A 13,423-nucleotide genomic window follows, 5' to 3' on the forward strand; every position below is an offset into this window, starting at 1 on the left:
ATGTACAGAAGATCAACTTAGTATATACTAAGTAAAGATTTCAACAGACTGCACCCACACAGACACACAGAGTATAGAGCACTGTTTCAGTAGTAGTTTTACCATTAATTTGCATACTACAACATATTAAGGACAGAGATACAACATGGGGAGTAGGTGCACAGTGACTCCCGTTGTTGATTTAACAATAGACACTCTTATTTATGATGTCCATAATCACCTGTGCTCTTGTCATGAGTTGCCAAGGCTATGGAAGCCTTTTGAGTACACCGACTCTGATCTTATTTAGACAAGGTCATAGTCAAAGTGGAAGTTCTCTCCTCCCTTCAGAGAAAGGTAACTCCTTCTTTGATGGCCCTGTTCTTTCTTCTGGGCTCTCACTCGCAGAGATCTTTCATTTAGGTCATTTTTATTTGCCTCAGTGTCTTGGCTTTCCATGCCTGAAATACTCTCATGGGCTTTTTAGCCAGATCTGAATGCCTGAAGAGCTGATTCTGAGGCCAGAGTGCTGTTTAGGACACCTGACATTCTATGAGTCTATTGTGTATCCCGTTTTCCATGTTGGATCATTCTTTCCTTAATTCTACCAGTATTAGCAGACACTAGTCTTGTTTATGTGATCCCTTTGACACTTAATCCTATCATTATGATTAATTATGAACTTAAATTGATCACTTTGACTAGTGAGGTGGCATTGGTACATGTCACCTTGATGGGATTGAATTGGAATCCCCTGGCACGTTTCTAACTCTACCATTAGGGGTAAGTCCCATTGAGCATGTGCTGAGCTGTACATCTCCTCCATCTCTTATTCCCACTCTTCTATTTAACAGGGATCACTTTTCAGTTAAATTTAAACACCTAAGAATAATTGTGTGTTAATTAAAGAGTTCAACCAATTGTATTAAGTAGGACAAAAAAATACTAAAAGGAATAAAGCAGTAAGTTGTCCTCGACAGTCAGGACAAGGGCTGATCAAGTCATTGTTTCTCATAGTGTCCATTTCACTTCAACAGGTTTCCTTTTAGGTGTTCAGTTAGTTGTCACCTATCAAGGAGAACATATGATATTTGTCCCTTTTGGACTGGCTTATTTCACTCAGCATGATGTGTTCCAGATTCCTCCATTTTGTTGCAAATGACCAGATTTCATTTTTTTTTTTTACTGCTGTATAGTATTCTATAGAATACATATCCCATAATTTCTTTATCCAGTCTTCCATTGATAGGCATTTAGGTTGATTCCAGGTCTTAGCTATTGTGAATTGAGCTGCAATGAACATTGAGGTGCAGACAGCTCTTTTATTTACCAATTTATTTTCCTTTGGGTAAATTCCAAGGAGTGCAATGGTTGGGTCATGTGTAGGGCTATTCAGGTTTTTGAGGAATCTCCAAACTGTCTTCATTGTGGCTTTTCCAGTTGCTTTCCCACCAACAGTCGGCTAGTGTCCATTTTCCCCCACATCCTTGCCAGCATCTTTTGTTGGTAGATTTCTGAATGTGAGCCATTCTAACTGGGGTGAGGTGAAACCTCATTGTGGTTTTGATTTGCATTTCCCTGATGGCTAGTGATCCTGAACATTTTTTCATGTGTCTGTTGGCCATTTGGATTTCCTCTTTTGAAAAATGTCTATTTAGGTCCTTGACCCATCCCTTAAATGGGTTTTTTGTTTTGTTGTGGAGTTTCTTGATCTCTTTGTAGATCTCTTTATTGGTTGCATAATTTGCAAATATTTTTTCCCATCCTGTCAGTTGCCTCTTCACTTTTCTGACTGTTTCTTTTGCAGTACAAAACTTCTCAATTTGATGTAATCCCAATGATTAATTTTGGCTTTGACTGCCTGTCCTCTGGGGTCTTTTCCTGTGCCTATACCTTGCGGGGTTTCTCTGATGTTCTCTAATAATTTGATGGTGTCGGGTCATAGATTTAGATCTTTAATCCATGTTGAGTGGATTTTTGTGTAAGGTCTAAGGTAGGGGTCTTGCTTCATGCTTCTGCATGTGGAAATCCGGTTTTCCCAGCACCATTTGTTGAATAGACTGTCCTTGCTTCAGGAATTGGTTTTAGATCCTTGATCAAATATAAGTTGGCTGTAGATGTTTGGGTTGATTGCTGGTGTGTCTATTCTGTTCCATTGGTCTATCCATCTGTTTCTGTACCAGTACCATGCTGTTTTGATAACAACTGCCCTGTAGTATGTCCTGAAATCTGGTATTGTGATGCCTCCAGCTTTGCTTTTGTTGTGCAAGATTGCTTTAGCTATTCGAGGTCTCCTATGCCTCCATATGAATTTCAGCATCATTTTTTCCAGATCTGAGAAGAATGTTTTTGGTATTTTGATTGGTATTGCATTGAATCTATAAATTGCTTTTGGGAGAATGGACATTTTGATGATATTGATTCTTCCAATCCATGAGCATGGAAGATTTTTCCATTTTTTGGTATCCTCTTCTATTTCTTTCTTTAAGATTTTGTAATTCTCATTGTAGAGATCTTTAACGTCATTGGTTAAGTTTATTCCAAGGTATTTGATTGTTTTTGTAGCTATTGTGAATGTGATTGATCTTAGAAGTTCTTTCTCAGCAGTTGCATTGCCTGGTTTTTGTTATGTATTTAATTACATAATTTTTAATGAGTTGTTCAATTCTATATCCTTATTGTTTCTTTTTCTTTTGTTTGGCTGGTATTCTATCAATTATATATAGAAGTTTTTAAGTCTCCCAGAATATACATTTTCCTCTTTCTTCTTTTAGCTGCATAATTTTTTCTTTTTAAAAAAGATTTATTTATTTTATCTGAAAGGTAAAGTGATAGAGACAGGGAAAGAGAAAAGGAGAAGAAAACAATGAGAGACCTCTTTCATTTATAGATTTGCCCTGGGCCTGGCAGAAGCTAGGAGCCCAGAGTTTTTTTCTGGGTCTCTCACATGTGTAGCAGGGGCCCAAGCAGTTGGATCATCCTCCACTAACCTCCCAGGTACATTAGCAGGGAGTTGAATTGAAAGCAGAGCAGCCTGGACTCAAACCTGCACTCTGATATACTACGTAGACATCACAGACAATAGCTTAGGTCTCTGTGCCAAAAAATTCAGCCCTCATTTTTTGTTTTACATGTTCTTAAGCAATTTTACTATGTGATACAAATTTAGAACTATTATATCAATTTGTTAAATTAAATTCACTTCTAAATGTCTTTTGTTTTTTCCTTCAAATATATCTTCCTCTCATCTTAATGTAGATATATCTGCTTTATTTGGGCTATTTATTGATGATTAATGAAGTACTCAAAACTTAATAGCTTAAAACAACAAATATTTATTATTTCTAAAAGTATGACTGAGTTTGGAACCTAGAAGCAGTTTAGTCATTCATAAGTTTGCAATCAATATGTCAAGTGGGGTCATGGCCATCTGAAGGCTTGACTGGGGCTGGTCAGTTTCCAGATGGCACACCCCCATGGCTGTTGGCGGGAGGCCCCAGTATTTCATTGGCTATTGGCAGGAGGCCTTGGTTCCTCATCACATGAATCTCTCCATAGAGATCCTGTGTGGCCTCAAGATAGGGCAGCTAGTTTCCCACAGAGAAAGCAATCAGAAAGAGAGATTAAGAAAGAAAGAGAGAGAGAGAGCACACAAGATCAAAGAGAAAGCTACAATGTATGTATTCTATGGCCCAGTCGCAGAAGTCACACACTTCCACTACCTCCACATTCTATTTATTAGAATTGAGTCAGTAAATATAACCCACTCTCAATAGGATGAGAATTAGTTTCTATCTCCGAAGAAAGAACTATTGTGTGGGCTGGCGCTGTGGCTCACTTGGTTAATCCTCCACCTGCGGTGCCAGCATCCTATGTGGGTGCCGGGTTCTAGTCCTGGTTACTCCTCTTCCAGTCCAGCTCTCTGCTGTGGCCCAGGAGGGCAGTGGAGAAGGTCCAAGTGATTGGGTGCCTGCACCTGCATGGGAGACCAGGAGGAAGCACCTGGCTCCTGGCTTCAGATCGGCGCAGCACCGGCCATAGTGGCCATTTGGGGGGTGAACCAACGGAGGAAATACCTTTCTCTCTATCTCTCTCTAACTCTACCTGTCAAATAAGTAAAAAAAAAAACAAACAAACTATCATGTAATTAGTAGGCCTATTTTAAAACGACCACAATTAGTATCTGCATGACACTTTTTTTTTTATTCTTTTAACTCCAGACTGTTTCAGGTTTCGTCTGTAGTACACAGAATATACATATATTTTATGCTGATAAGCCTTTCTCTTTTAATTGAAACATATAGTCTGTTCAAATTCAGAGTAATCATTGAAATACTTGAGTTTGAATCTACTATATTGTTACTTAATTTCTGTTTGCCCCACCTGTGTGTTCTTGTTTGCCTCCTTTCTTATCTTTTGGACTGAGATGATTTGTAGCTGGGTGTTAGTCTATGTGAGGACTGCTCTACATCGATTGACCATTATTTCCAGGGAAGCTACCTTCCAGTATCTCTACTGCAAACAGACTCTGACGACCAATTATTGTCCTCTGACCCCTGTGCAGTAAAGTTCTGCTCATCTTGTAGGCTTCTCGGCATTCTTGTCCAGAACTATCAGACATTAGTGGGGAGAAGAGGCCACCAGGCGAGCTTACTTCTGTGGTTTTCTTTCTATCCCCAGACTTTGCCTCTAAACTTCTTTAATAACTTATTGGATCTCTAAAATTTCCAAGGAGAATATTTTTAAAAATTAGTTTCTCAATTATTTTGGGATGATTGTTTTGATTTTCTCAGTTTTCCTTCAGTGGCAGTTAAGCTTTATCTCATTTAATTTTCACCAGTGGTGGAGTTAGTATCATTTTCTCTTTTACTAGTGAGGAAACTGGTCTCAGACAAGCAAAGCAAATTGCTTCATTACAATTAGACAGTGGCATACTTAGAACTTGAGTCTATATATTTCTGTCTCCACTAGTTGTGCTATTTACATTAGCTAAAAGCAATTTTGGATAATATCTTTCAACTGGAATGTACTACTAAAAGATTTATTAATTATAGTAACCCATGGACTTCTCGCCAATTCTAAATATATGTTTACAAAATTGGAAGTCTTTCTGTTTTATATACACCTTTAATTTCACAAAAACATAGTGAATTCTAAGTATTTTGATTTATAGTTCTGTAACCTTACTGATACTGGTCCCCAATCAGTATTTTACATAACAGTGCCCCAAATGGTGGAGTTAGAAATGTGCCAGGGGATTCCAACACAATCCCATCAAGGTGGCATGTACCAATGCCATCTCACTAGTCCAAGTGATCAATTTCAATTCACAATTGATCACACTGGTAGGTCTAAGAGTCAAAGGGATCACACAAACAAGACTAGTGTCTGCTAATACTAACTGATAGAATAAAAAAGGGAGAATGATCCAACATGGGAAGCAGGATACACAGCAGACTCGTAGAACGGCAGATGTCCTAAACAGTACTCTGGCCTCAGAATCAGCCCTTAAGGCATTTGGATCTGGCTAAAGAGCCCATAAGAGTATTTTAGGCATGGAAAGGCAAGATACTCTGGCAAGAAAAAAAAAAAAAAAAAAAGAGGACCTAAATGAAAGATCCCTGCAAGTGAGATCCCAGTGGAAAGAACGGGCCATCAAAGAAGGAGGTACCTTTCTCTGAAGGGAGGAGAGAACTTCCACTTTGACTATGAACTTGTCTAAATAAGATAGAAGACAGCGAACTCAAGAGGCTTCCATAGCCTTGGCAACTCATGACTAGAGCCTAGGGAGATTACTGACGCCATAAACAAGAGTGTCAAATTGTTAAGTCAACAAGAGGAGTCACCGTGTACTTACTCCTTATGTGGGAGCTGTCCTTAATGTGTTGTCCAATGTGAAGTAATGCTATAACTAGTATTGAAACAGTATTTTACACTTTGTGTTTCTGTGTGGGTGCAAACTGATGAAATTTTTACTTAATATATACTAAATCGATCTTCTGTATATAAAGATAATTGAAAATGAAACTTGATGTGAATGGAATGGGAGAGGGAGCGGGAGATGGTAGGGGTGCAGGTGGGAGGGAAGTTATGGAGGGTAAAAAGCCATTGTAATCCATAAACTGTACTTTGGAAAATTATATTTACTAAATAAAAGTTTTAAAAAAATAGTGATCCTGTAAGATAAAGGTCTAATTTAACTTGATAAATGGTTATTTTTAAAGTACACATAAACATTGAGGGTCACATTATGTTAAGTACAAAAAACAAGGTGAAGAAAGATAAACATTACATAATGTTATTCACATGTAGAATCTAAAAAATTGAACTTCAGGCCAGCACTGTGGCATAGTGGGTTAAGCTGTTGCCTTCAATGCTGGCATCCCATGTGGGCACCGGTTTAAGCCCAGCTGCTCCACTTCCAATCTATCTCCCTGATGGTGTACCTGGGAGGGCAGTTGAGGATGGCTCAAATGTCTGGATCCCTGACACTCACGTGGGAGACCCAGATGAAGCTCCTGGCTTCAGCCTTGCCCAGCCCTGGCTATTGTGGCCATCTGGGGAGTGAACCAGCAGATGGAAGATCTCTTTCCCTCTCTCTCTGTAACTCTGACTTTCAAATAAAAAAATGAAAATTTTCTTAAAAAAAATTGAACTCATAAAAGTAGACATCAGGATGTTGGTTACTAGGGGCTGGGGTTATGTTGTGAAGGAAGCTTGAGGGAGACATTCGTTAAAGGATACAAAACTTTTAAGAGATTAATTAATTTTCATTTTTATTAAAAAGGCAGAGACACAGGGAGAGATGCAGAGACACAGGGAGAGATGCAGAGACAGACAGGGAAAGATAATCCATAGTTCACTTTCCAAATGCTTGCAACAGCCAGGGCTGGGCCAAGGATAAAGCCAGGAGCAGGGAATTCATCCAGGATCTTTCGTATGTCTGGCAGGGACCCATGTACTTGAGCCATGACTGCTGCCTCCCAGGGTGTACGTTAGCAGGAAGCTGGAATTGGGAGCTCAGATGGGGCTTGAACCCAGGTATCTCGATATGGGATACAGGCATCCCAAGCTGTGTCTTAACTGCTGCACTGAATGTTCACCCCTGGATACAAAAGTTTAGTTAGGCAGGAGGAATGAGTTGAAGAGATCTATTGTATAACATGGTGATAGTGACTATAGTTAGTTCATTATATTCTTGCAAAATGTTGAGTGGATTTAAAGTGTTCTCACCACTGAACTGACAAAGTTAGGTAATGTGTAAGTCAATTAACTAGATTTAATTATCCCACAGTATATATTTTCTTCAAAACGTCATGCTACACATGGTAAATCCACATAATTTTGTCCATCAATGAAAACTAGAGTTTCATTTTTTGTTTCTTAATTGCAGTTTCATTGTTGTTTTTAAAAACCTGTCTTGCTTTAAATCCCATTTATTGTACATTAAAATTCCATTGTAAAACAGTGAATTCCTTCCTACAAAGCCACATTACTATTAAATTCATCACATATTATTGGTCTTTCAGGGATGACATATTTTGGAATCTATCTGGATCTTTAAGTAGTTAACAACTGCAGATGATATACATTGTTATTCAGATGATTAAGCGCTCAAATATTACTTCGCGTGGAAAAAATGTTCTTTCCTTACAAGACATGCCTGTATTTAGAAAAACAGCTTGTCTGCTTTATTTTCTCTGATAAGAAACTTGAATACTTCCTTTAACAGAGAAATCAGAATAGTTTTACATGCGTCTACAAGGATGAGGTTAAATTAAAATTGAAGTCAATATTTTAGAAAAACTAACATAGCAAATGCTACAAAGAATACATTTTTTAACAAAATGCATTATGGATCTGTGGCCTGAGAAACAGGGTTTCTGAGGTTATTGAAGGGTTTTGCATTAAGAGTGCCCCAGAGGGCATCTAAATAGACTTTTTTTTTCCTCAAGCATTGCTAAGACTCAGGAGGAAGGGAGATAAAACGGGGTCTCTTAGGCCAACTGGTATAACCTTTAATGGAACAAATAAATGGTATTGTTTAAAAGATTTCTTCTGGAAACTATGATTTAGATTAGATACCTTATCTTACAGTGGTAGAGAGCTAGCTAGAGGTTTGAAGCAGGGTTTCAGAGATGTGATTTTTGTAGCATCTGGGTTACATCTATTAGAACAAGAGCTCTGTGCTCTGTAGCTGCAGAGGGAAGATACAGCCTTTGAAGAATCTGTACCCCACAGTGGGCAGAGCAGTACCTGTGGTGTTCTTGAACTCAGTCATGTTTCGGATTCATTAGGTGCAACCTGAAGGTTAGTAAAAGTCCTAGAAGGTCAACATTACATGCAGTATTTTTTCCCCCTGGTTTCAAATACCAAGTACAAAGGAGGAGGAAAAAGGAGAAGAGTTCTATGGAAGGGTACCTTAAATAACTGCAGAGATTCCTTAATGGAATTTTGGTCTCAAAATTGCAAATTTCTTGGATTTCAGAAGCTTAAGTGGCTAAGAAGAGAAAATTCAGGCTGGGACTATATAACCAGAACATGTGAAAGCTTGACATGATGGTGATATTTTGGGAGAGATTTGGCCAAAAGTAGCTTATGTGGAAACAATCTCTGCAGGTTTTATTATATTTTTGGGTGCTGAACTCCAGGAATGCGCAGTTGTTATGAAGATGATAAAAACTGATGGATTTGGGGAGAGATTATCTTCTATTATCAGAGTGGGCCTTAAATACAATCACATGTATTATTAAGACCAGGAGGTAGAGGGAGATTTGACACAGAAAGAAGAGGAGAGGATGATGTGGAGATGGAGGTAGAAGGAGACTGTGAGATGCTGGCCTCCAAGGTTGGAGTGATGTAGCTGGAAGCTAAACCATGCCAGCAACCACCAGAAACTGCAACCCAAGAAGCAAGGACAAGATTCTCTCCTAGATCCTCTGGAGGGAGCATGGCCTGGCTGACACCTAGATTTCAGCATAGTGACACTGATCTTAGACTCCTGGCTCCCAGAGCAACAAGAGAACAAATTTGTTTTTAAGCCGCCAAGTTGTGGTAATTTTTAATATAGCTTTAGAGTGCTTCTCTCTCCTCTGCAGGGCACAAACATATGCTGTGGGTTACAGCCCATTCTGGATTCAGTTCAGCCTTCTCACTGTGTATGCTCTGAGTCTTATGCTGACTTTCATGGAAAAGACATCTAGTTTAGTTCTTTTTTTCTTAATTAAGGTGAACAATTTCATATGTACAGATTTAGGCGCATAGTACTGCTTCCCATGCTACCCTCCTCCCGCCATGCTCCTATGTTCCCTGCTTCTTCCTTATTCTTTTAAATATTACAATGATTTACTTTTAGTTGTTTTATACTAATGAGATTAATTCTACACAAAATAAAGAATTCAACACTTAGTATAGAGTTGGTCTTCTGTATATAAAAATAATTTAAAATGAATCTTAATGAAGAATGGGATGGGAGAGGGAGTAGGAGGTGGGACTGCCTGCTTCCAAGTTCCTGACTCCACAAAACCCAGCAGTGGTTCCCATGCACTATCCACTGATACTTGAGGATGAAAGCTGTCATCCCTACTTCCCAGAGAAGCATTCGACTTTGCAGAAATCCAGGGCTATCACGTGAGCCATCGAGATCTATTGAATTGCCTACTCCAGAGTGTGGGGCCTAGTGGTTATTCAGAAAACGATGGCTACTGTAAGACGAAAACTATTGTGGTTGTAGGACTGAGTTTGAAACCCCAATTTTGCCTTTTACAAGTGCAGGTGCTTTTATCCATCTGTAAATTGGGGTAAAATATATATCCCAAAGGGTAATTTTAAAAATTTAGTAGGCATAACATTTGGTACCCAGTAATTATTCAATAAATGATAATTCCTGCTCACCAACTTTTTTTACATCTTGATTACTTCCTTATTACTCCATGAAATTTTATATGCAAATATTTTACCATCTTATTCTAGAGTAAATTTTAATGTTCTTAATAATAAAGGTAGAAATTATCTTTAAAATGTGATTATCTAACCATCTCATGCATTAGATTGCGAGTTCATTGTAGCAGAGATTCTCCTTTTCATCTTTTACTTCTATTGTCTGCAATAAGTAGCCTTCACACGTGCCTATTAACTCACTGAATATTTAAAATACCTCCACAGGCAGGATTAGCTTTTATTAATAATTCTAATCAGCAACACAATCAGGCTAGATTCAGAGACATGGTAATTTGTTCATATTTGTATCAAGACAGAAGAAAACGTGAACATGAACCTGAAACAGACTTCACCAGAAAGAGAAAAAGCACTGGTCATCTCCGCCAATGTTTACACTTCCTAGGGTGGGAAAGATAAAACTGAGTCCTCAAAGATCCACTTTGACTCTGTGCTCACTTCATGAAGAGACCTTGAAGAGAACTTCTAACTCTACTCAATCCTCTAAAACAGCATTTGAGTTTTGAGAAAATTCAACCCACTGAAACAAAAACACACTAAGCAGTAAGGAGGCAATCACGTCTATCGTATTTCAAAAGGAACTTTCTCTTTAGAAAACTATCACGTTTACATGAGGAAGTTTCTTAGAGCATTTAAAATATGACTACTATTTCCCGAAATTCTAGAACTTTTGACCAACACATCATGTTGATGTGTAAAATAATATGCACTTTCAAATTAAAAAAATTGATTTATAAGAGAGAGAGAGAAAGAGAGAGGGAGAATGAATGAGTAAATATTGCAGAGCTAGGAGCCGAGAACGCAGTCCAGGCCTCCCACTTGGGAGGGGCAGAAACCAAATTACTTAAGTCATCATAACTAGCTCCCAGGGCCTGCATTAGTATACAACCAGAATTGGGAGCAGAATTGGGAACAGGACCTAGGTCCTCCAATATAGAATGTAGGCATCTTATCCCCTAGGCTAAAATCCTGCTCCCATTCTTAATTTACATTCAATGCTTTGCATCTTGGTAGCGTGTGATTCATATAATTTCTTAATTCATTCATTTTCTGATTTGCTTAAAAATCTGTTCAATAAATTTGCTACTTATCAAGCATTCAGCACAAGGAAGGCCCAGGTGGACTATCTGATTAGAATTTGTCCTAATAACTAATGAGCGAGCCTACTCTCCCGTCAGTCATGTGGCATCCTCTGTCATATAGAGAAGTAATTTTGCAGAAAAAGTTTCTGAGCTTAAACTCCAACACTACCAATTGCAATATTAGTTGTGTGACCTTGGGTAAATTACCTAGCCAAGTAGGGAAGAACTTATAAGGTTACCATGAAGATCATTGAAATAACAAAGCACTTAATGCTTGGTTTACAGCTGCCAAGCTGTCATTACAAAATGCTAGCTCTTTATTTTATCCATTTGTCCTTCCCATCTCTAGTCTCTCTTCCTACAAACTATTGTTAGTCTCTAACACAGACCAGGCATTCTGAAAACAGCATCTCATCTGCATCTTCTGGTATGTGTTCTATCGACAAGAAATAACAGCATCAGCAGTAGTAGTGCTTGTTAATATTTTGCTGAGAACTCACTAAGTATCTGCCAATATTTCTTACCATCATCACAACATCGCTTTGATATAAGCAATACTTTTTACCTTTATTTTAGAGAGTTTAAAATAACTTGTACGAGTAAAATGCAAACTGAAGTAATCCATGAGATCAATACATATTGATCCTATTTTGCTACCTTCAAGTACCAAGGTAGGACAATTTTCATTCATTCTAACGATCAGAAAAGCTCTAGATTCTCTATCCCCCTACTCGGAAATGCTGATATGGTCATAAATAGGATAAGGAGGAGATGTCTTATCTATACAGACCAAGTATCAAGAGCACTCATGGGGCAGGCACTGTGGCATAGAGGGTGAGGCCGCCACCTGCAGTGCCGGCATCCCATGTGGGCGCCAGTTCAAGTCCTGGCTGCTCCTCTTCCAATCCAGCTCTCTGTTGTGCTCTGGGAGGGCAGTGGAAGATGGCCCAATTGCTTTGGCTTCTGCATCTGTGTGGGATACCAGAAGAAGCTCCTGACTCCTGGCTTTGTTTTTTTTTTTTTTTTTTTTTTTTTTTGACAGGCAGAGTTAGACAGTGAGATACAGAGAGATAGAAAGGTCTTCCTTCCATTGGTTCACCCCTCAAATGGCCGCCACGGCTGGTGCGCTGCGCCAATCTGAAGCCAGGATTAGCCTAGTGAGCCACGGTGCCGGCCACTCCTGGCTTTGGATTGGCACAGCTCCGGTCATCAACTGGGTCGTGAACCATTGGATGGAAGACCTCGCTCTCTCTCTGCCTCTCTTTCTCTCTCTGTGTAACTCTGACTTTCAAATAAATAAATAAATCTTAAAAAAAAAAAGAATCTGTCATTTGGAAAAAAAAAAAGACCACTCATAACCAGAATCTGAAAGTGATGTTTGACTTAGTGGTCTTTTCTGAATATTACTTTCCCTTTCAGCAGCCCTGGAACTTTTCTCCTCTCCAGAGACTTATGAGTGGAAAACTCCAATGTGATCTACCTATTCACACTAAAAGTTAGTTGATTATTATTCACAGCAAATTTACATAAATATGCCTCTGGATTATCTATGGAAATAAATTTTTGAAGAATTTAACGGACTTTTTTATACAAAAAGTTTATTTATTTATGAGAGAGAGAGTGGGAGTGAGAGTGAGAGAGGGGAGAAAGGGGAGGGAGGGAAGGAGAGAGAGAGAGAAAGAGAGAGAGAGAGAGAGAGAGAGAGAGAGAGAGAGAGAGAGAGATTCTCAACTACTAATTCACTCCCCAAATGCCCTCCACACCCAGGAGCAGGCCTGGGCTGTGCCCCGAGTTGAGAATGCTATCCAGGTCTCTGATGTGGGTGGCAGGAATCCAGTTACTTGAGTCATCACACTGCCTCCAGAGGTCTGCATCTGCAGGGAGCTAGAGTCAAGGAAGCAGGGCCGAGAACTGAACCAGACACTCTGATGTGGGAAACAGGTGTCTTAACCACTCTGGTAAATGGCCACTCCACCATTTTTTAGAGCAGTTTTAGATTTACAGAAAAACTGCAGAGTTTCCTTGTACTTTCTCTCTCTATTTTGCCTCCCAACCTTTAGCCTCCAGATTTCCTATTACTAACATTTTGCACCAGTACAATACATTTGTTAAACTTGATGAATAAATTACTTTTTTACATATTTATTTAATGAATGCATTTTTTCATAGATAAAACTTTAGGAATATAGTGGTTCTTTCCCCCATACCCACCCTCCCACCCTGACTCCCATCCCACCTCCCTTTCCTTCTCTCGTCTCTTTCTTCATTATGGTTCATTTTTAGTTTGATTTTATATACAGAGGACCAATTCCATTTTAAGCACAGATTTCAGCAGTTTATACCCCCACTAAACAACGTATAGTTTGAGAACAAGATTTGCAGTCAGTTTTCATAGTACAACTCAT

Source organism: Lepus europaeus, chromosome 15, assembly GCF_033115175.1.
Source record: "Lepus europaeus isolate LE1 chromosome 15, mLepTim1.pri, whole genome shotgun sequence".
Taxonomy (NCBI): domain Eukaryota; kingdom Metazoa; phylum Chordata; class Mammalia; order Lagomorpha; family Leporidae; genus Lepus; species Lepus europaeus.